Source organism: Cryptomeria japonica, chromosome 3 (genome assembly GCF_030272615.1).
Source record: "Cryptomeria japonica chromosome 3, Sugi_1.0, whole genome shotgun sequence".
NCBI lineage: Eukaryota > Viridiplantae > Streptophyta > Pinopsida > Cupressales > Cupressaceae > Cryptomeria > Cryptomeria japonica.
In genome coordinates, this window is record NC_081407.1 from 780382673 (window position 1) to 780408670 (window position 25998).

Consider the following 25998-nt stretch of genomic DNA (forward strand, 5'->3'; position numbering starts at 1 on the left):
TTGTTATAAAATTTCTAAAGATTAAACTTCATAAGTATCTTAAATTTAAACATCTTATTTAAATATACACATATGTTTATTAATAAACATATATAAATTATAAACACCTAATAAATATTTAATCTATAATTTTCCAAATTCATACATATTTTTAATCTCTCTCTCTCTCTCTCTCTCTCTCTCTCTCTCTCTATATATATATATATATATATATATATATATTTGTGTGTGTGTGTGTGTGTGTGTGTGTGAATAAATATGTTTTTCACATTTTATAGATTATCCATGCAAAATCCCTAACTAAATTATATATATATATATATATATATATATATATATATATATATATATATATATATATATATATATATATATATATATATATATATATATATATATATATATATATATATATATATATATATATATATATATATATATGCCCTACATTTTATAATCTCTTCTTTCTTTTATACTACCCTAACCTTACTTGGACTAGGGTTTTATTCCTCTCTTTTTGTGCAAGGCGATGGTTCACATAGAAGGAGGCGGCGGGTTCTCCCCGATCGCCACTGTGTACACATAGTGGCGATGGTGCCCACTATGTGCCCACACAGTGGGTTCGGCCCCCCCGAAACCCAAGGGTTTTTTTTTTGATAAAATTTAATTTCCCTACCTTTTTTAGAAAAAAAATATAATATAATATTAAATATATTTATATCTATATATATATATATATGTATTTTTTATGCATAAGAAACTAAAGCTAACTTTACTATGTAGTATATAATATTTTTTTTTTGAACCTTTTGACAAATTAATTAATCTATTCAGATTTAGATCAATGTATATATATATATTTTTAATAACCTTGTTGCTTAAAACAGAGATAGACTAAATAATTTATATTTATTTTCTGCTATAAATGATTGACAGAAAACCAATAAAATTAATCAGCAACTATAGAATATGATATTATGATATTATTCAAATTAACTAGACTATTTAACTCTAGATTTTATTTTCTGCAAATAAGTAAATGACATAATTAAATAAATCTTAACAACAACTTTATTTATCTAGAATCATTTGAATTTATCGGTTAGAGATATGCAAATAGGAAATAAATTGAACATTTATTTTCAAAGTGACATGCATGCAATCATTAAACTTTTAAGAACAATACAAGCTAAAACCCAACAGAATCATTTCATTTATGCAATAATAAATTAACATAAATAATGCATTTATTTAAGGCATTTTTAGAATACAACATAGACATTATTACAAGAGGGTGAAATACCCAAACTAGTCCCTCATTTCTATTAAATGAGGACTTCAATTAAAATAGATACATTTTCTTTTCAAAGTAATTACAACATATAGTTTCCCTTTCACATTGCTGCACTTTAAAATATAAAATATTCCATTCTCAAATTTTTTTTTCTGCAAATAAATAATTCCAACAACTTCTATTTGTCCTTTACTTTTCTTCCAACAACCTGCAATAAAATCATTGGCTATGACCGTGGAGTGCTCATGTAGTACCCCTACCGTAACCGATCTCTAACCTTGGTTTAATCTTGATTAGTTAATCGTAATATGATGTTACAATCAGATGTTTGATTTAACGCATAGCTATTGATGTGGTTCTCACACTAGTTATATGCAGGTTATTCAGTGTACCTATTTCGTGATTTTAGTATCGGACTAACGCTTTCATTAGATTTTATAAATGTATGCATGTATGATCTTTTGTTGCAGGAGATTTCAGGTGCGAAGTCGCATGAGTGCGAGGTTCGTCGTCACCTGGTTTTGCAGGTTTGAGTGTACCCCTTGTTAATCCCTAGAGTCAGATTAGGTGGTCGTGAGACCCTAGTTGACCTTCGTCGTGCTCTAGTGAGCATTGCCAGTCGTCGTCGGTAATCCCTTCTTGCTTGGGTTTGCGAGTCGTCTGTTTGGTTGACCTTCTCGGTTTGCGTGCATGGTGTGATTGGTTAATTTGATGAATTAGTCCTTAGTAATTATCGTGATTAAATATGCATTAGTGCATTGATGATTAATGGATTAATTAATCTGGTTTCCATTAGGCGATTTTCATTGATATTGATTTGCTCGTTTTTAATTGGGAGTGAATTCGATTAAATGGCTGATTTTGATTATTAAATGCATTATTTATATATGCTGATGAAAAAGAAGGATTTGTATTTAATTGCAAGAGGTTTAATTGCTTTCTATTGGATTCTGGAATTTGAAAGGTTAAATTGAATTGATTGTGAAAGAAATCGATTTTTAATTGATTAAGCAAGTTATTTTGTTGATAGTTAAAAAGAAATAATTTTTGAGGAATTAATTGTAAATAAAAGTTTTTATTCCAAAAAATGGAATTTTTGGGTCAACTCTTCCATATTACCCAAATTTGGGGAAATTGGAAGGATGGACAATTTTGGAGAAGATTTTGGGGAATCTGACAGGTGGGCTCTCCCTCAGCCATACCAGGATTGCGAATTGAGGTAGGATTTTGAATTGGTTATTGAAAATCAATTTGATTGTTCATATGAATTTGGCTGGAAATTTTGGTTTTGAGTTTGGGTTTTGAGATGCTGGTTAATTCCTCCTTCATTTTGGGCATTTGAAACCCTTGGGCGTTTGTAGAGAATGAGAAAACCCTACATGAAAACATGATATCAATCTTATTTTGTTTAATTTGAATTTAAATTGAATCGAAATTTATCTCAATTCTGTGATGGACGTTTTGCCTTATAGTTCGAACTGTGTTTATTTTGGGGAAATGAAAACATTGATTTCAAAATTATCTGTGTTTCAAAAATTAAGAAATTATAGCATTTCCGAGCTGGGCGTGTTTTTCATGGTTTCGGACTGCGTTTTGGGGTTTGGGAGAGCGGGGAGCGGAGCTCCACCCGCTCCCCTCCCCTTCCCCCGCACGTCCCCCCTTCTTCCCCCGCTCGCGCCCTTGTTTCCCCCTTCCGCGATGGCATTGGAGACCAGGCCGCGGCACGCTGCGGTGGCCGCAGGGCGCCGCGAATCTGCGGGCACCGCAGGGCGCCGCCGCCTGGCCGCGTTGAGTGGCGCCGCCCGCATTGCATGGGACAACGCTTGGGTTAGGGCACGACCCTTCCCAGCGTGCCTCCCACATAACTTTTTCATGCGTTTTTCTTTGTTTGTTTAATCATAGTTTTATTTAAAATGCGTTTTTAGTTGTTTTCAAACTTGGTTAAAAAAAAATGGTTATTTCAATGTATTTTGTTGGTTTTAAAAAAAATATATATGATGTTATTATCATTTTAATGAAGGGTTGTTTGTAATGTTAAGTTTAAAAAGTTCTTAACCTTGATTAAGGTAGCATAAGAATGATAGGCGATATCTTGATTTTGATTAATTCTATAGTGAAGATTGTAAGTTAATCATTAGTCAATCTCATTTCATGACTTATGCCCCTTTCCTGATTAAGCTCTAAAACTGTTAACTTCGCAAATAAATACCATTGATTATATTCTGATCGATCTTGGATTAATGAATCTAGATCTTGATCGTTGAAACATGAAGTAATTACTGCTTGATGATGTTAAATTTTATCGTAGAACATATCATTTGAGTAACTGTAAAGTAGTAAAATATTTATTGTTAGAAATTGAAACGATATGCTTTTGGAAATAATTATCTCCTTTTAGACTCTCTTTTTATATTTATATTTCCGTGCTTCGTATGGTACATCTGGGATTGAAAATTACGAAACTGAAGTTAGTTTTAGACCAGTATGTCTATGATGTTTTGTCGGAGATTAAATATCTTATCTAATAGATTAATGGTTGTTTGAATTTTATTAATATGAATTGGTTAAAACTCATTATGGCTTATTTTGCCTATTCGATGCTTGAAACTTAGGAGTTAGAAAACCAAGAACAACTTATCCCTAGTTGAGGTAGATAACTGAAATCTGGTATAGATCTTGTAGAAAACTTGATCGTTGTTTAATGATTAAATCAATTGAGGAAATATTGTCTTTTCTGATTATTGCATTGCGAGTTTAATTACTGTATTCGCTTTAATTATGAAATGGCATGTTTTGCTTGTTTAATAGGACCCTGTCGTAAGGATGATTTGGTGTTCCTGTTTTAGTCCTCGATTTCCGAGTTGACTGTTGTATTGTGATGTTGTCATAATTGGTCATATCCTCTTGAGTGAGTCGAATGATGGTTCGTGGTTAACCTTAGTTGTCAGGTCTCTAGTTAGAGCACCGTCAGTAAGTGATTACCCTTGAGTCGTGTTTGACCTGATGTTTGTATCTTCTTGAACTCCGTTCGTCTGACCATGTGTATTCCTTGGTTTGAGTTCGTCTGAGTTAATCTAGTGTCGTATGGGAAAGTGGCTTTCGATTGGGGGCCGCGCCCAAAGTGGCTGCTGGATAACCCGTCGAAAGTGAGTCTAATAAGTGATAACCTAAGTAGATTAGAAAATAATTTATAAATAAGATAATGTGCCTCACACATGGGACGAGTGCTATCATAGACTCGACATGCTGTGAGAAGGCCTGAAATGGCAAACTACCTTCCTTGTCTTCACGAGAGGAGGTGTGGGTCCACATGAGACTTGGATGGGCTGGAAGTTCGGATTAGGTTGCCAGGGTTACCAGTGTATGGGCCGGGACCTATGAAGACTTGCCATGGTATCCATACCAGGTGGTGTGATGACACTTGTCCCTACGTTCGCTAGTGTGTTGTCGTCTTGTCCTATTTTGAGTACCTTTGTGAGTCATCCTTTGTCGCTGCCCTTGTGAGTGTCGGTTTCATGCTAGACCTTAGGTGGTGATGGTTCAGTTTTATGGATGCTCTCTTGGTCCTCTTGTATTAGCTTGGATTATGTTCAGCTGGATCCTGTTCCTTGTAAGGATCGTTTATGTAATTGTGGACCGGTGTGGTCATTTGTATAATGTTTATGTATCGCCTTGATGGCTGGATTGTATGGTGTAACCTCTTGTACTCTTAACCTTATTATTTATCCGAGGGGGTCTTGCAGTTGAGCAGACCTGGAGATGTAGCCCTTTAGGGGTGAACTCCGAGATCAATATGGTGTCATGTGATGTATTCTCTTATGTTTTCCTTTATTCAGCTTATCATGTATGATTAATTTATGTAAAATGGTTAAGTGGATAATGGAATTAACTCTAAATGCTTATATTCAGTTCTATCTTGAATGCCATGTGGATCGAATGCATAATTGGTTGAGATGCGATTTATCGTAAATGCATGTGTGTAATCGTCCTTTTAATGCAATGAATTGGATTATGAATGAATGTAACTTAGAGTAATGAATTATACTCAGTTGTTGTTAAGGAATTTAATATGCTTGGAAAGACCTCTTATGTCATGATGAAATCCTAGTGAATTAGTAGGTAGATGTATAGTTTGTAATTTTAAATTGAAAAGCTTGAATGAGGTTGATGAATGGATCTTAATGGATGAATCTTTGTTGTGATTTATATTTCCGTCCTTTGAAAGAAATTATCCTGATTAGGAATTATCTCGTTGTTAGATTAGTAGCTTATTGGATTAATTGTGTGAGTTAATTGAATCGTGGAAATTAAGTAATCGCGTTGGGAAACTCTTTAGGAGATTGTTGTTATGGCTTCCGCTATGTAATCTGAATCTTTGATAGCTTGTTGCATCTTATGTGTTGTAACTTAAAAAAAAAAAAATTGCACTCTATTCTTGTTATTTTAGCTTATCCATTCGGGGTTTCCTGGCGGGGCATTACATTTGGTATCAGAGCCCATGTTGCAAACATTGGGATCTCTGGTGTCACGTGTGCCCTCTATTGGTGTGAGGTGTATCGACCTTATGTGTATGCTTGTCCTCCTTTTGCATGTGAGTGATTGAGCAGACCTTAGCTGGTGTGTAACGTGTGTGTGTTCACACCTTGTTTTCGCCTTCTTGATGTTGGTGTTGAGTGCTTATTTGTGCATTGTGTGCTTATTGATGTCTTGGTCTGCGATTTCTCTTATTCTGAAAGAGAGTTGTATGTACCTTCTCTTATTGAGTGTTGTACTCTTTAGACTAATCCATTTGGATTGGTCCGTGCTTGTCTTGAATCTGAGAGTGCGAATTGTGTTTGTTTAAAGATTATGATCTAGCTTAGTGTTATCCTCTTGAAGGACTAGTGTGGCTATTATTGAATGCTTATTTTGCAGAAAAATTAAATGATCATCACTATTCCTCTCTCTCTTTCTTTCTGGAAATTAAATGATTAGGATATGTGTAACTATCTCTGATTCGAGTTTTCTTGATTGCGAAAGAGAAAAGGTTGTGATTTCTCATACCCTTGTGTGAGCCTTATGTCGTCTATGCTTTTAGATCATTAAAGAGGGCTATGGGTTTAAAAATTTATATTGGGTGATGGGAGAAAACTGTATGTGTTTGGTTAAAGAATTCTCCATATGTATGTTGTAGGAGTAGCATGATTAAATTCTACCTTAGTAAGGTGCATTTTTATGCGAATAGATGAATTATGTGAAACTGCTTGATTGGTTTGTAGAAGTGTTAAAAAGGAGCATGTTATTGTAGCTTCGAGAAAGTATTTATGTGTTTTCTGAAAGATTGTTTTCTGTGTCTCATTAAACCAGTTTGATCGAAGATTTATTTTATCAAATGCTCCATTGAACTCGCTTTTGGGTATATGAAATTACCTTAATGTGTTAGAAAGTGCGGATGAAAAGCTTATTTGATGTGCGTGCATTAATATGTTTTATTTGGGTAATAGCTCTTTGCTTATCTTTGATCGTAATGTGATCTCCTCTAATAGGTTGCAAATTATGACATGTGTTTATATTGTATTATTTATGTGAGTGTTCTTAAGAGGTCTTGCATTATCGAAAAGATTGCCTCTCTTGATCTTTGTTTTGTTTGGAAAACTAGAACCTCCTGTTGCAACCATAATTATTGGAAGTGTTTTGTTAGACTAATTTTCATCCTTCTAACGGTAGCGAAATGAAAACCGTGTAATTGAAATGATAGGCTTAAGTGAGAAATGTATAATGTAGCGTGATCTTGATTGATCTTGCGTGCTTTGTAGGAAACAGTTTGATTATCAAACTCTCTTTCCCTTCTCTTTGCCTAATCATAAGAATTTTAGAAATGGTATTAAGAGTGCATCGACTTAAATTGAATGTTTATAAAACATGTGAAATTGTTGTTTGCTTTTGGCTTCATAGTGATAGATGAAAGTCTTAAGCTTTTAGAAATGAATTTGCTTAGCTAGTAATTTAATTATGAATGCTTAGTGAGATTTGAGAAAGCTATAGGAATGATGTTATTTCCTTATGTAACTGTGAATTGTTAATAATTTCAGTACATGAATCTAGAGTAAACTTGATTCAGTTATTTTTATAGAAAGCATAATTGGAATCTTCCTCGTATAGATGTTAGCGTACTGAAAAGTACTCCCCGTATTGTGACTAAACCAGTGCTGGTGTATTTGTGTGTATTGTAAGAAACCAGTGCTTATTTTATGTGCCCATGGATTGGTGAAGTAATCAACCATGGAGAATATGTTGTTTATGAGTATGGGAAACCATACTGTTTATGTGATGTTGCTTATTTGTTCCCTACTGAGTACCAAACCTCGGGTTGTGGGTAACTCGGTATGTTAAGGGGTAGTATTCGAAGCGACCGTTCCTGGAATAGTATGGATTGGCGTGCGAGTAATGTCGACGCGAAGCGACTTTAGCTTCTCTACTTCGAGGAATGATATAGTTGTACTACTAAACTGTATCAAGGTGTACTCAATACTTTCCCTTTGATGAATCTATTTATAGGTTTATGTGTGTTAGCCTATTCTCTTCCTTATCTGAGCATATAGATGGTAGCTTTTGTGCATATTGTTGGATTCTATTGGAGTATCTGTTGCCTTGTCTTCTTGAGAGGCGTGTTATTATTCTTACATAAGTTGCCAACTGGCCTGTGTTGGTAGACTTGTGGGTGGACCAGAGTCATGTATACCTCTGACTTATGGCGAGTATCCTTCTAGATACGTCGCTATGCGGGACGTGGCTTGCGCGTGCTTTTTCCGCGAGGTGCACTACCATGCGGGATACGTCCATTGTGTGTTTTCTCCACTTGGGGTATTGCCATGCCACGTGACGACGTGATGCGGGGTGATGTCGAGGTGCACACCGCCATGCCATGTGGATAGTGTGACTATGTCGCACCACATGATGAGCTACTGCAATAGCTAGTCAGTTGTTCCTTCCTTCCTCGTTGGTGGCTAGATGCTAGTCACACAGTGATGTTACGTGCAGTTGTGATATTCTTTATATTTCTTTGGGGATCAGCAATTTATTTTACTTGGACTTTGAAGGTTTAGCCACGATCTTGTGATCTTTTGCACTTTTGATTTGGTGTTGCAATTTCGGATTATTTTCTTGCCTTATTGTTGGAATTGATGATTTTGTGTCTTTATTCATCTGTACCTTGGTGGCTGAACTGGTTATTCTATTGTTTTCGGATGCTGGTCTTGTGTCGAGATGTGAAATTCCTCTCCAAGGACGTATGATACGTAATTGGTAGAGTGTGTGCGAGGAAGTTGTTGTAGGGAACCGTGAGGATGGGGGTATGTGAGGCTGTGATGCAGCTAGTATCCACTACCTACCTATGTGTGGTGACTATCTCTTGGAGGCTAACCACCTTGTACAAGAAGGGATATTCACAAAGGTCTTGTATGGAAGGTAGCACCGCTATGGTGTGCCTAGCACCATCAAGCCTTTGAGTGAGATATTGGATTCTTGTGATCATATTGTTGTTCTGAGATCAGGCATAGAGATGCTGATCGTGCATGTTATCATTGACCAAGCATTAGACATGCTCACATGTGGCCTTTTCTGTTATGCATTCCAGTTATGTGGATGGTTATTATTTGTATCATGGAGTAAATTGTGTTAGCTTGTCACTATGTTATGGGACATAGTCTTTGGAAAGGTTTTCTTATGCCTGGCAAGTGTAACAATTGAGTTATTTATGTTGCTCTTATTTCATGAAAGCTAATTTGGCTGTAGAAATTGATATTTTGAGCTAGTTCTATGTTATTAAATCTTATGATGAGATGGATTGGTAAAGGAAATTGATCATTATGGCATGTTTTCTTGTCATTTTTGGTCGATGATTATGGTAATTGTTGTTTACCTCCTTGTAATGCTTTAATTTGGTGAAATGAAAGGAAGAAATTTCTTGCTTCCTTGCTATGATTGTGGATAATTCCTAGACTATTTTAAAGGAATGTATGGTTTTAGATGTATCTTGCCAATGGATAATGGCGTTTGTAAAGAATTTTGCAATAATATATCATTTATTTATGGAGAGTTTTCTATGTGCAATTTGATCTTTGTTGAATGAGTTTCAGGGCTAATGCGTACGACATGTTCTCCATCTAGCCTTACGACTTCCAGGAGTAAGTCGGAACCTAGGGGGGGAGAATGTAGTACCCCTACCGTAACCGATCTCTAACCTTGGTTTAATCTTGATTAGTTAATCGTAATATGATGTTACAATCAGATGTTTGATTTAACGCATAGCTATTGATGTGGTTCTCACACTAGTTATATGCAGGTTATTTAGTGTACCTATTTCGTGATTTTAGTATCGGACTAACGCTTTCATTAGATTTTATAAATGTATGCATGTATGATCTTTTGTTGCAGGAGATTTCAGGTGCGAAGTCGCATGAGTGCGAGGTTCGTCGTCACCTGGTTTTGCAGGTTTGAGTGTACCCCTTGTTAATCCCTAGAGTCAGATTAGGTGGTCGTGAGACCCTAGTTGACCTTCGTCGTGCTCTAGTGAGCATTGCCAGTCGTCGTCGGTAATCCCTTCTTGCTTGGGTTTGCGAGTCGTCTGTTTGGTTGACCTTCTCGGTTTGCGTGCATGGTGTGATTGGTTAATTTGATGAATTAGTCCTTAGTAATTATCGTGATTAAATATGCGTTAGTGCATTGATGATTAATGGATTAATTAATCTGGTTTTCGTTAGGCGATTTTCATTGATATTGATTTGCTCGTTTTTAATTGGGAGTGAATTCGATTAAATGGCTGATTTTGATTATTAAATGCATTATTTATATATGCTGATGAAAAAGAAGGATTTGTATTTAATTGCAAGAGGTTTAATTGCTTTCTATTGGATTCTGGAATTTGAAAGGTTAAATTGAATTGATTGTGAAAGAAATCGATTTTTAATTGATTAAGCAAGTTATTTTGTTGATAGTTAAAAAGAAATAATTTTTGAGGAATTAATTGTAAATAAAAGTTTTTATTCCAAAAAATGGAATTTTTGGGTCAACTCTTCCATATTACCCAAATTTGGGGAAATTGGGATGGACAATTTTGGAGAAGATTTTGGGGAATCTGACAGGTGGGCTCTCCCTCAGCCATACCAGGATTGCGAATTGAGGTAGGATTTTGAATTGATTATTGAAAATCAATTTGATTGTTCATATGAATTTGGCTGGAAATTTTGGTTTTGAGTTTGGGTTTTGAGATGCTGGTTAATTCCTCCTTGATTTTGGGCGTTTGAAACCCTTGGGCGTTTGTAGAGAATGAGAAAACCCTACATGAAAACATGATATCAATCTTATTTTGTTTAATTCGAATTTAAATTGAATCGAAATTTATCTCAATTCTGTGATGGACGTTTTGCCTTATAGTTCGAACTGTGTTTATTTTGGGGAAATGAAAACGTTGATTTCAAAATTATCTGTGTTTCAAAAATTAAGAAATTATAGCATTTCCGAGTTGGGCGTGTTTTTCATGGTTTCGGACTGCGTTTTGGGGTTTGGGAGAGCGGGGAGCGGAGCTCCACCCGCTCCCCTCCCCTTCCCCCGCACGTCCCCCCCTTCTTCCCCCGCTCACGCCCTTGTTTCCCCCTTCCGCGATGGCATTGGAGACCAGGCCGCGGCACGCTGCGGTGGCCGCAGGGCGCCGCGAACCTGCGGGCACCGCAGGGCGCCGCCGCCTGGCCGCGTTGAGTGGCGCCGCCCGCATTGCATGGGACGACGCTTGGGTTAGGGCATGGCCCTTCCCAGCGTGCCTCCCACATAAATTTTTTCATGCGTTTTTCTTTGTTTGTTTAATCATAGTTTTATTTAAAATGCGTTTTAAGTTGTTTTCAAACTTGGTTAAAAAAAAATGGTTATTTCAATGTATTTTGTTGGTTTTAAAAAAAATATATATGATGTTATTATCATTTTAATGAAGGGTTGTTTGTAATGTTAAGTTTAAAGAGTTCTTAACCTTGATTAAGGTAGCATAAGAATGATAGGCGATATCTTGATTTTGATTAATTCTATAGTGAAGATTGTAAGTTAATCATTAGTCAATCTCATTTCATGACTTATGCCCCTTTCCTGATTAAGCTCTAAAACTGTTAACTTCGCAACTAAATACCATTGATTATATTCTGATCGATCTTGGATTAATGAATCTAGATCTTGATCGTTGAAACACGAAGTAATTACTGCTTGATGATGTTAAATTTTATCGTAGAACATATCATTTGAGTAACTGTAAAGTAGTAAAATATTTATCGTTAGAAATTGAAACGATATGCTTTTGGAAATAATTATCTCCTTTTAGACTCTCTTTTTATATTTATATTTCCGTGCTTCGTATGGTACATCTGGGATTGAAAATTACGAAACTGAAGTTAGTTTTAGACCAGTATGTCTATGATGTTTTGTCGGAGATTAAATATCTTATCTAATAGATTAATGGTTGTTTGAATTTTATTAATATGAATTGGTTAAAACTCATTATGGCTTATTTTGCCTGTTCGATGCTTGAAACTTAGGAGTTAGAAAACCAAGAACAACTTATCCCTAGTTGAGGTAGATAACTGAAATCTGGTATAGATCTTGTAGAAAACTTGATCGTCGTTTAATGATTAAATCAATTGAGGAAATATTGTCTTTTCTGATTATTGCATTGCGAGTTTAATTACTGTATTCGCTTTAATTATGAAATGGCATGTTTTGCTTGTTTAATAGGACCCTGTCGTAAGGATGATTTGGTGTTCCTGTTTTAGTCCTCGATTTCCGAGTTGACTGTTGTATTGTGATGTTGTCATAATTGGTCATATCCTCTTGAGTGAGTCGAATGATGGTTTGTGGTTAACCTTAGTTGTCAGGTCTCTAGTTAGAGCACCGTCAGTAAGTGATTACCCTTGAGTCGTGTTTGACCTGATATTTGTATCTTCTTGAACTCTGTTCGTCTGACCATGTGTATTCCTTGGTTTGAGTTCGTCTGAGTTAATCTAGTGTCGTATGGGAAAGTGGCTTTCGATTGGGGGCCGCGCCCAAAGTGGCTGTTGGATAACCTGTCGAAAGTGAGTCTAATAAGTGATAACCTAAGTAGATTAGAAAATAATTTATAAATAAGATAATGTGCCTCACACATGGGACGAGTGCTATCATAGACTCGACATGCTGTGAGAAGGCCTGAAATGGCAAACTACCTTCCTTGTCTTCACGAGAGGAGGTGTGGGTCCACATGAGACTTGGATGGGCCGAAAGTTCGGATTAGGTTGCCAGGGTTACCAGTGTATGGGCCGGGACCTATGAAGACTTGCCATGGTATCCATACCAGGTGGTGTGATGACACTTGTCCCTACGTTCGCTAGTGTGTTGTCGTCTTGTCCTGTTTTGAGTACCTTTGTGAGTTGTCCTTTGTCGCTGCCCTTGTGAGTGTCGGTTTCATGCTAGACCTTGGGTGGTGATGGTTCAGTTTTATGGATGCTCTCTTGGTCCTCTTGTATTAGCTTGGATTATGTTCAGCTGGATCCTGTTCCTTGTAAGGATCGTTTATGTAATTGTGGACCGGTGTGGTCATTTGTATAATGTTTATGTATCGCCTTGATGGATGGATTGTATGGTGTAACCTCTTGTACTCTTAACCTTATTATTTATCCGAGGGGGTCTTGCAGTTGAGCAGACCCGGAGATGTAGCCCTTTAGGGGTGAACTCCGAGATCAATATGGTGTCATGTGATGTATTCTCTTATGTTTTCCTTTATTCAGCTTATCATGTATGATTAATTTATGTAAAATGGTTAAGTGGATAATGGAATTAACTCTAAATGCTTATATTCAGTTCTATCTTGAATGCCATGTGGATCGAATGCATAATTGGTTGAGATGCGATTTATCGTAAATGCATGTGTGTAATCGTCCTTTTAATGCAATGAATTGGATTATGAATGAATGTAACTTAGAGTAATGAATTATACTCAGTTGTTGTTAAGGAATTTAATATGCTTGGAAAGACCTCTTATGTCATGATGAAATCCTAGTGAATTAGTAGGTAGATGTATAGTTTGGAATTTTAAATTGAAAAGCTTGAATGAGGTTGATGAATGGATCTTAATGGATGAATCTTTGTTGTGATTTATATTTCCGTCCTTTGAAAGAAATTATCCTAATTAGGAATTATCTCATTGTTAGATTAGTAGCTTATTGGATTAATTGTGTGAGTTAATTGAATCGTGGAAATTAAGTAATCGCGTTGGGAAACTCTTTAGGAGATTGTTGTTATGGCTTCCGCTATGTAATCTGAATCTTTGATAGCTTCTTGCATCTTATGTGTTGTAACTTAAAAAAAAAAAAATTTGCACTCTATTCTTGTTATTTTAGCTTATCCCTTCGGGGTTTCCTGGCGGGGCATTACAGCTCACCTCCCAGCCTAGGCTTACTAGAAGCCACCCCCGAGCTTGGAGAACCAAGCCCTAGATAGGTTACACACATGCAAACACAACAAGCAGGGGAAAATAATCACAACAACATATTCCCAACCAAGGCTACACTGTACCACAAAATGTGATGATTTTACACAGGTGGTAGTGGACCAAATACCCTGAGGAGACTACAAGTATGGTAAAACACAAAGCCACCTCATGGCAAACAAAGATATATCATAAGTATAATAACCCCACATCCTTATGCCCCCCAAGGCATTCATGCCTTATTTCACTCCTTATGACCCCCAAATGCATAAACAAGCCATGCAACAAGGGTCACATAAATATCCCTTGAGATCACTCTCATAACAAGAGCCTCTCACTCAAGGGCTATCAAACTTTTACCACCCACAAGACCATCCTCTCTCCCAAGAGTAGGAGGCCTTGGTTACTCCCAAAACACAGAATGCATACAAGGAATCAAAGACATAATGCGTAATAATTTTCACAAAATAAAATGCAAGAGAACAACTCTTTCCACACAAACAATCTTTCCAAAATAACATGCAACATGAAAGAAAACAAGAAGAAGGTAAACCAACCTTCAATCTACCCAAAGGTATGCTAGTCTAGTTGAGGATGAGTAGCCCAATTCCACAATTCCTTCCTTCTCTACACTTAGCCAAAATTCCTAAACCAAATCTATCTTTTTTTTTTCAAAATTGTCTTGTCTCCAAAAATGGAGAGTGGGTGATTACCCGCAAAATCTCTCATTCTTGCCTAAGAAGACCTTAGTGAGAGTTCTCACAGGTTTCTAAAATTGAAAAAGGAAAAAGTCCGAAAAAGATCAAAAGGGATCTCTCATCAAAAAGGAAAGTTAACTAACCTAGATGATGCCTTCTAAATTCAATTTTCGCACATCTTAGAAAACTCACTTTTTGGGATGACTAAACAGTCACATGGGAGTTGTCACATGCCTAAAACTACACCTAACCCCTAGGTATACCTTATGGGCTTTAGGAAACACCTTTAAACTATCCCTAGGAGTCCATTTAACCCCTTTTAAACCCATCTAAAGTTAACTTTCGGGTCAAACCTAAATTGACCACCCCAAAGATTCTCTACCCAAGGAAAATATGGAACCACATTAAATTATTTGAAAAAGTTATGGTTAAAACAATTCCCTCCAAGATACAATTCAAAAATCAAGACATAAATCAACACACGTGTCAAGTTGCACAATAAAAAATACTTTTACAAAATTACACATGAAATTTTGTCTCTTGTTGGATTTACACAATTTAATAAATTCAATTTAACACACATGCCAAATTCACTTTCACAAATAAAATACGATACAAATGGGGTGTTGTCTCTCCAAATAGACAAACCTTGGTTTTACGAACGTACATAGGTCTAGGTTTGGTTCTCCATAATGTTTTCATGGTCACATGGATAATTTTCCTGCACATCTCAATTACACATTAGTAATATCAAATAACCTCATATAATATAAAACACATGAATAAGAATACACATCAAACACTATGCATACAATATACATTTAAACAAATCAATACATCTTACATCCAAATAAATCCACAAAAGCAATTATCATAATCCCCATAATTTTAATCCATACGTAAAACGTGCATCCTATTTCTATCATCATAGTAAAGTCCTCTAAATCCAATAATGACAAATATCATCTCAAATCTATCGTATTCTAGGATCATATTAATTTCTATATCATAAAGCATATAAATGAGCATCAACATTCATCAATGTTATCCAAATCATGGAATCATATAAGTTCTAAATCCATAATGCATAAAAAATAAAGCATCCATAATAGTCTCAACATGAAAATCACTGAAATGCTAGAATGAGTCGGGGTAGGGCCTCATAGCATATGCCAGTAGATATCAACAATGGAGGCATACACTGATAGATACCGGCATTGGAGTAATCAGGGTCATCACCAACATAGGCATTGGCACTGACATCCAACGTTTCAATGAAGCCGACATTAGTTTGGGATCATAAAGGTTTTATTTGTAAAATCATTTTGTAAGTATTGTATAGGGCTGACATTGAATATACTTTGTAATGTATTGTAAGCCGACATAAGGAATAATATTTGTAAAGGGTATATAAGTCAATTTATTAGGTCATTTTGATAAAGGACAAGGAAGTAGAACAATGTGATGCAAAGGATACGTATGTAGGTCATTTGTATGCAAAATCTATATCATGTAATGATCAGTAGATGGTTTGTAAAAAATTCTTGGAGGAAAGGAGATACTGGTAAAAGGGTTTAGGGTTTATGAACCGGTACATAACAAAGCTATAACCAGAACTCCTTTTGGCATTGTAGATGCATTTTGTGAGTTCACCTGTGAGGCCCTACCCTGACCCATCCTAGCATTTCAGTGATTTTCATGTTGGAACTATTATGGACACTCTATTTTTATGCATTATGGATATAGAACTTTATATGATCCCAGGATTGGATAACATTGATATATTGATGCTTCATTTCTATGCATTGTGGATATAGAATTTTATATGATTTCAGAATAGGATAATATTGAGATGGTGTAGGTCATTATTTGATTTGCAGGACTTTATTATGATGCTAGAAATATGATGTATATCTTATGAATGGATTAAGTTTATGAGGATTATGATAATTGCTTATGTGGATTTTCTTTGATATATGGTAAATTGGTTTGTATGATGCCAATTGTATGCAGAGTGATTGATTTGTATTTTTATTATGTGTTTAATATTATATGAGGCTATTGGGAAGTACTAATGTGTAATTAAGATGTGCAGGAAAATTATCCATGTGACCATGGAAACATTATGGAGAATCAAGTCTAGGCCTATGTACATTCGTAAAACCAGGGGTTGTCTATTTGGAGAGACAACACCCCGTATGTATCATATTTTATTTGTAAACATAAATATTTGCATGTGTGTAAATTGTATTTATTAAATTGTTTAAATCATTCAAGAGACAATATCCATGTGTGTATTGGTGATATGGAATTATTTTGTAGTGTCACTTGACACATATGTTGTATGTTGTGTTGGCAATTGTCATGTCACCTTTTTGAGAAATTTATTTTTTGTTTAATTGATATATTTCCAAGTTATCCTTGAAGGTTCTAAGAAATCTAGGATAGTGACCATAAGGAGGGTGAACTTAGAGTTGACCCGTAGGTTAACTTAAGGTGGACTTTCTAAGGGTTAAACCAACTCCTAGAGTCAGTTTTGGAGCATTTTTAGAGGGCCCTATGGGTGAAGGCCAAATTTGGCCATGTGTCCTTCCCCTAGGACTTGTTTTACCTCCCAAAAAAGTGGGTTTTCCTAGATGACTGAATTTCATCTTTAGGAGTGCCATCCTTGGGTAGATAACCTTCTTGGTATGTGTCATTCCTCTTCTCTATTACATTCCTCTTCTTGAGGTGCCTTGGTTAGAGAGTGTGTAAGACCTAGGGAAGACCAACCAATGGGAGCCTCTCACTCTATCCAAGAGGTTGGAAAGAGTGGGAGAAGCCTTCTTAGGCAAGATATTGATACTTAGTGAGTTAATCACCCACTCTCCATCTTCGGAGATCTTGCAATTTTGAATGAAAAACCAATTTTAGAATATAATTTCTGGTTAAGTGTTGTAGAAAAGATTTGTGGAATTGGGCTGCTCTTCTCCAAGCTATCCCTAGAAAACCCTTGGCAGATTCAAGGTTGGTGCATTTTCTTACTTGTATGTTGGAAATCTGTTTGTAGAAATGCTTGAATGTAAATGTTGTTTTTCCTTATTTTTCCTTTGTGAAAATGTTATGTGATCTTTCTCTTATTTGTGTTTATTCATTTTCTTGTGTTTTGGGAGTATCCAAGGCCTTCTTACCCTTGGGAGGGTAGAATGGTCTTGGGGGTGGAAGGAGTTTGACAACTTTAGAGTGAGAGGCTCTCATTATGAGAGTGATCTCAAGGGTTTGTTTATGTGACCCTTGTTGCATAGTTTTGTTTATGCATTCGGGGGTCATGAGGGGAGAAAATGTGGCATGTATGCTTTGGGGGTCATAAGGATGTTGGGTTAAGATGGATTCTTGTTGTGTTTCTTGGTTGCCATGAGTTGGCTGTGATCTACTATCTTGCAGTTCTCCTCAAGGTACTTGGTCCACTTCCACCCTTGTAAACATCACATTATGTGATGAAGTTTCAGCCTTGGGATGGGAATGTGTTTGCTTGAGTGTAACCCATCTAGGACTTGGTTCTCCAAGCTCGGGGGTGGCTTCTAGTAAGCCTAGGCTGGGAGATGAGCACTCCATGGTCACAACCTTAAGATTTGTATGCAGGTTGCTTGGAAAAGAGAAGAAAAAGGAAAGCTAGGAGTTGTTGATCTTAGTTTAGTTGCAGAAAAAGAATAGGAAATGTAATATTATACTTTAGTTGCAGAAAAGTAAATGAGGAGCTTTATGTTGTATTTATTTTTGTATAAAGAAATGTGTTTATTTATTTAAGTCCTCATTTATTAGGAATGAGAGACTAGTTGGGTATTTCACCCATTTGTAGAGGATGACAAATTGTACTCAAAATATTCGTATGAGAAAAATGTTTTTGAATGAAAGTCTGGAATGTTAATGTTGCTGTCTTTTATGTGAAATCTATCCATTATATGAAATCTGTCATTTATCTGAAAGCTGTATTTTATTTAAATCTTTCTTTTAACTGAATTCTGTCATCTATTTATCTTTGTAATTTATATAAAGAAAAAAAAATGCAGAAAGAGAAATGAGAATGTTTTAAGTGTTTTTTCTATAATATTTAAATGTTGTTGTTATTGTATTTATTACTGTCATTTTTCTACTGAAAAAAAAAAATGCAGAAAGCTAAAGTAGACCAATGTAAATTTACTTTTCCCTATAGTTAACTATTAGAAGTTAAAAAAGAAAAGAAATGTTGTAGATAATCCTGTTAGTTTAAAAAGTCTATTGTTATGTGTTTTTTTAAAAGAAAGAAAATGTATTCATACACAGACTTAGAAAACTAGAAATCCGCAAATAGATTTATGACTTTTTTAAAAGAGGAAATGAAATGGTTGATATGTTTATCAAACTGTTAAAACTGACAAACATAATATTGTTAGAGTTGCATAATAAAAATCTATTTAATCTAACTAAATAAATATTGTATACATGTTAACTAGATCACATTTTACATAAAAAAAAAAAGGAAATGAATGTGTATCTATTCTTGCTGCTCATACTCTGTTTTTGTCCTGCATGTATGTAAAAAAAAAAAAAAAAGAGATTCTAACCCTAGAGAATGAAAGATATATATATATATATATATTATTAAAAAAATATAACAAAAAAAATAAAAAAGAAGAGACTTGTTTGGGAGGGCCGAAACCCTTACCCCTCCCCGAAAGGCGCTGTAGGTTGCGTCTGCCACTATGGGAATCCGTAGTGGGCGTCGTCAGTGCCACCATTGTGGGTACCCATAGTGGACAGAGCTATGTCCGCCACTGTGGGAAACAACAATGGGCGGCATCGGCGCCACCACTGTGGGTGACCACAGTGGGCGGCGTCGGGGCCGCCACTATGGGTAGTCATAGTGAGTGGCATGGGGCCGCTACTGTGGGCATCCACAGTGGATCCCCGTGGTCGCCTTCGACCCTACGTTGGCCCTTTAACCTCCACCGCCCTACCTCCATTCGGTCACCGCCTCCATGGCCGTCGTACCCTACAACATACACAAAACACACACACACACACTCACAAATTTTTTTTTTATTAAAACCTAACCTAATTTCGGGTTAGGGTAAAAGCAATAAAGAAAAGAAAAGAATTTTAGTTGGTAAAATGCAACCCTAACCCAATTTTGGGTTAGGGTTAGCATTTAAATAATAGAAGTATATTAGAAATGCAACCCTAGCCCATATTCGGGTTAGGGTTAGCATATAAAAATAAAAGAGAGATTTGAATTATATTTTTAATTATAACTTTTAAATTTAGGGTTTTTGGTGTAAGATGTAGTATTATAATTAGTTGGTATAGCTAGATCATTTAATTTAACACCATATATATATATATATATATATATATATATATGCTATATTTATACATATACATATACATATACATACATACATATGTATGTATGTATGTATGTATGTATGTATGTATATGTATAAATATAGCATATATATATAAGAGGTTAAGTTGAAACCAAATTGATTTTATTTTATTAATAATTATTAATGAACGTTTAAGTAAAAATTAGATCCCTTTCACTGTTAGCTGAAATTAAATTGGGGGATTAATTTAATATAGTTCTAATATCTCAATTATTGACGTAATTTTATCAAGGATTATTAATAAGGATATTTAATAGATAATTTTTGTATTTAATTAAATGTGGATGTCAAGTTACATTTAATTTGGGGGAAAATTTGTAGATGAAAATTATTAATTATTTTAATACGAAATTTTAGCCTATGAGGCCAATATTGACCAAATTATCGATAGTCAAAATTTGAAGGTTTAGGGGAAATTACAATTAGCTATAGTGTAAATTATATTTATTTGGCCATTAACATTATTGAGTTTGTAACCTTATTGGTTAAATTTAAATAATGAATTTGAATGCACCCAATTAATTAATTTTAAATTTAAGATAACATTATCATTATTTTGGCCTGGAATGTTTTAAATGCAATTGAGATATTTAAATATCCCTCTACTTTAATTAACGGAAAATTAATTAGGTTGATTAAATTGACTAATTAAATTACAATGACCCTCATAGAGAATAATTAGTCTTCATTAAATATTATCACTTCATTGATGGAGTTAATCATTCCATGTTTAGTAAACACTTCTATTTACACCTTAGTTGAGACAAAACTTAAATGATTTCGTTTTAAATGTAGATTATTTCGTGAGTTTATGTTGTCAAAAAAAAAAAAATTGTTGTTCCGTTTTTGCCCAAAAGTTTGGGCACGACATCACCATTACTGTTTTATCTCAGCAGAAGCTTGTAGTTAGTGAGACTCTTTTGTGTTGAGTAGAGTGCTCTAGGTAGTGTGCCTTCCTGCATGTGTAGGACTCCATGCTATGTAATATCTTTCATATGGCCAGTGAATTGATATTGTGGGTCAAAAATCCCACCATGGTTTTTCCTCTTTGAGGTTTTCCACGTGTAAAATTCAGTGTGTTATGGTGTTCATTCATGTGGTTGGTTTATTTACTTCATGTTATATGTTTCTTCATTTACTAGTTTATATGTGGGTGGGTGCAAGAAGTTGGGTCCCAATTCCACGGAAGTCTGTGAGCAAAACATTTTGCTACTAGAAACGAGTGCCCGTTTTTTAAGAAACGGGCACCTGTTTAGCTACGGACCCTCGACCCATAAAAATAAAATAGGTGCACATTTTGAAAAATGGGTGCCCGTTTAGGATCAGAACGCCGTAGAGAAACGGGTGCACAATTTTTAGAAATAAGCACACGTTTCTAAAAATGGGTACCCGTTTCTAAAAACGGGCACCCGTTTCTAAAAACATGTACCCGTTTCTTAAAGTACTATAAATTTCAAAATGGGTGCCCGTTTTTTGAATTTTAAATAATGGGCACCCATTTCATAAAAGATGGAGCAGGAAACACACCTATGCCTCAGTTTTGGCTTCAGGTTAGGCTTGGTGGGACCAATCCTATGCTTGGACCTCCAAAAAAATGGCTAAGGCACTGGAATACCAAATTTCTGCCTTACCATAATTTTTTGAAGGTCTTCCTGATCGTATTTTTTGATGAAACAAAAAACCATTAGAGTTCTCACTTTCCTAATTTCAAAAATGTAAATTTCATAGTGATATGATTATTTTTACTATTTTTGCATTACTTATTAATCAAAAGTGATACCTAAATGTAAAATACTGAGGTTTAGTAAAACTTTAATAACTTTTTTGTTTTTAGGTTTTTTTTGAAAATAAATTATATGACATCAATCTACATACAATTTTTTTGAAGATTAAAAAAAATAAAATTAAAAAATATGAATTTTTCATCAAATTATGGTGGTTGTACACCAAATGTTTTGAAAATGTACTTTATAGTCAATTAAAAATTAATCAAAAAATATATATTCAATAAAAAAATAAGAAAAAATATTGTCATCAATATTTGGTGTATTAGGTATCTTTTCCCAAAAGGATTTGCAAAGATTATTTTATTTACGTCAAAATATGGTGGTCGTACACATGTGTGGTATGGTCCTGAAACAAGCATTTTGAAAAAGTGGTTTTTAAATATGCCTACTAAAAAGAAATTTCTACCATGTGGGTATTGAAATAAATTACATATTTGAAAATTAGACTCCGAGCACTACATTTTCTATTACTAAAGTTTTTTCAAATTCAAACTCTAAGTGCCTCAAATTTCAGTGTTGTTGGATTCCTTCAATTCCAAGAATGGGTATCAGAGCCTAGTGCCTCGGAGGAAGTTTAACAGCTTGAGGAAGATCCTGAAACCAGAATCATTGAATATGACTATGGAGAGGAAACTTGAGATGGCACTTGAGGATTTTGATGCTGAAAGGTTGAAGAACTTAAAGCTGCAAGATGAATTGAATTCTACTAATGAATTTATTCTTGTTCTGCTAGAAAGGTTATCATCAGCTCAAGCTAGGAGGAAGACACTTTTACAAAACCAAGATGATGACGAGAAAAATGCATTTAAGGAACAATGTGAGAAGTTGAGTCAACAAAACATGCTCATGAAAATTGAAATGCAAGACCTGACTATGAGGATGCCAAAAGATATTGAGGATAGAAAGAAGAAGGAAGAAAATCTTGTTGTATATCTGAAGAACAAAATTGAAAAATGTGGTAGATTGGCTCATGAGGATGATATGTTGAGAACTGATTTGGTACAATCTAGGAATAATGAATAAGAGCTTGAAAGACAAATAATGACTTTGAGAAATGATCTAACTACTGCAAGTGAGTATAAAGAAAAATTCAGGATTAGTGTTGCATAGTTGGATGATTTATTGAAAAGACAAAAGAAGAGTGATGATTCTAGATGACTTGGATTTGAACAAGCTGAAAGCTCTGGTACTGCAAATAAAGATCAGACAACCAATATGTAGAACTCATCAGACCAGAGGAAATCGATAAGGCAATCTAATGCTTATAAATTCAATGGTAGATGTTTTGTTTGTAATAAATTTGGGCATATGGCTAAACAATGTAGAAATAGAGAAAATCAAAACTATAATTCAGTTCTCGGTCAATGCATAATTTGGAATAAATATGGGCATAAGTTAGAAGATTGCAGAATGAATGTTAAATGTCATGCATGTGGAAAGTTTGGACATTTGGCTAATCAATGTAGGTCAAGGAATGACACTGGATATGTCAAAGAAATTCAAAAGAACAATGTTACATGTTATGCATGCAACAAAATAGGTCATATTGCTAAGTACTGCAAAAGAAAGACTAAACTGGTTAGCAATGACAAAGAAAATGAGAAAGGAAAGTAGAAGGTAGATGAATTACAATATGATCACACCAAGAGATGGGTTAGAAAGTCTGAAGAACCAAGTGGAGATGTAACTACACCAGTAACTGCACTAGTAGCTCCGCCGATAGAATAGAGCATTCCTGCACCAATAGGAAATTCAACCGGTAACTGAGGCATATGCCTTAAGGGTTGGCAAATTCATTGCAATTCTTACATATTCCCCAGAAGAGATCTAGAAATTTGTATTGATCATTTATGGAGGTTTATTTGGCATAAAACTGTGAAATCGACATCCAATAGGGTGCACTGGTAAGCATTTATAAAAGTGAAGGATTAGAGTTTACTCGCTGATAAAAAGGGAAAATCGACTCATTTTCACTCACCCAACACTTGAGAAAGCCAAAGCTAAGAAAAGGTGAATCATAGGTGATCAAGAGCGAGTAAAGGAATTCTAAAAAGATTTCCAGTAGTTATCTAAGAAGTGATCAAGATCTTTCAAACCGACGATTGTTATCCAAGTATTTCCTTGAAATGGCATCCAGATCATCATTTGTTCCTACTTTCATTGCGAATCCCACTATTGTTGAGGTTAAGGATAGGCTTAGACCTATTTTCAAGGAAGTTCCTCAAATTGCAATGACCGAAGACTCTACTAGCACATTCTCGAGGGTTCCTGATGGCGTAGTTTATGTGGAAGATGTCAAGGCTTATATTCATTGCATTTTGGAGGATTTAGGGATTGAGGAAATCAAGGGAATATATCAATTTGTGATACTAGGAAGCTCCAAAATAATCAATTTGGAATATCAGATCATTGAAGACCTAGGGTTATCCAGAATCCTGTACATACCAAAATTCAAGGATGAAATGATTAGATATGTTTTGAGCAGGGTCCATAATAAATTCATCTGGCTGGACCAGCCTCACATGATCACCAAAGAAGCAATTCAAGTGGTCACCAGCTTAACCAAAGTCGTACAGGAACTAGGGAAGAAGATCTCCAACACTAAGGTTGAAAAGATCACCGATGCAACCCATGGTGGAAGGTCAATGAGGATCAACACCATTAAAGACACAAATCTAAAATTTACTAGCATGATCATCGGCTACAAGGTAACACAATCAAGTCGATTGAACTCTGTTGCCAGTTCCAGTATCCATGTTGCATATCAAATTAAAAAGAATGATGGAAAGTATGATTTGTGTGAATGGTTAAGAAGTGAATTAATGATAAATCTTGGAAAAATCAAAGATGTCAAGTAAGGGACATTCCAGTTTGGCAATCTTTTTGTCTCCTTGATGCTATATTTCATGAATGAGCTACCGGGTTTGGGAAAGAAATGATGGGCTTATGACATACCGACAGGTATGCAGATTAAAGATGCAATATTCAGTCTTGGTAGTAATAGGGATGGAAATCTTTGGGGCTTCTTTAAAAAATTTCAAGAGAACATGAGACTGAGGGAGAGAATCTCTAAACACATTATGGAGAAATACTCCTCTGAAACCTACTTCATGGTAAAAACAAATGAGACCCTCATGGAAGTGGTGGAACCAAGAACAATATGGGTCACTGAATTGGGGTATGAAGTTGATAACAACATTCTGGAACTATATGCTGAAATGTTGATTGATGCTCTTTTGGATTATAAGGCTAAACACTTTGGTACTGCAGAGGAGAAAGATCTTGAAGTTAAAATTGGTTTCAACAAGAAAAGGAGGGAAAATAAAATAGACAAAATGTTTGCCTTCGTTCAAAATGTAATTCATAGGATAGATACAAAACTGGGTTTTGGATCTAAACTGGTAGATCAACTAGCAATGACAGCTGCAACAACTATAGTGAAAAGTGCTCTTGAGGTAAAGAGGCCAAGAACTTTCATATCTCCTATCACTTCTGACTCTAATACAACGAAAAATCAACCTCTTGCATTCAAAAGGGTACAAAGGAAGAAAGTTGACAAGCCTCTGGTAGAAGAGAAGAAGGTGGAGCCAAGGAGGAAGCTAGTAAGAAAGGTAAGAACAACATCCACACCTCCGACAAGGAAACCTACTCAAAAGAGGAAGACTTCTCCATCCGCTCCTGCAACCCCCAACAAGAAGAAGAAAAAGAGTGAGATAGATGAAGCAATTGAATCTGGTAATGTTACCATCATCCCCCCAATGACTTGTGCAGAATTAATAAATGAGGTAACTAAAGATGGATTTTTGAAGAATGTGTCAAATTTTTATGAACATTTAGATGATAAAAAGAAAAATGAAATGGAAGAAGCAATTTTGTTACATTTAGACATATATAAGAAGGCTTTGGTAGAAATTTTGAAGGAAAGTCCTTTATCATTGTATAATAAGTTGGATGCAAGGAGATTAGATGCAATCAAGAGGGACAAAGAGATTAAAGTGTTGGTATTATGGATGACTTCATCATGTGTTGCATTGGTTTTGTCATTGATGTCAACACTTGTCTTCTTGGAGATCTACATTGTTGATTTGGCACTATGGTCATATTGGTTTATTATTGAACTGGCATATTATGGTGAGTGGCTTATGCACTGTCACTAGTATATGCTTCACCGATAGATTATATTGTTCATCGACAGTGATGATAACTTGTTATGATCTAGAGATCGTCTGGTTATGTCGAAGACATTGATTGATTGGAAGCTTGGATTTGGTGTTTTTCTTATTGGTCTAATCGGGTTGACAGATTTGCCTTTACCGGCAAATAGGTCTAGGTT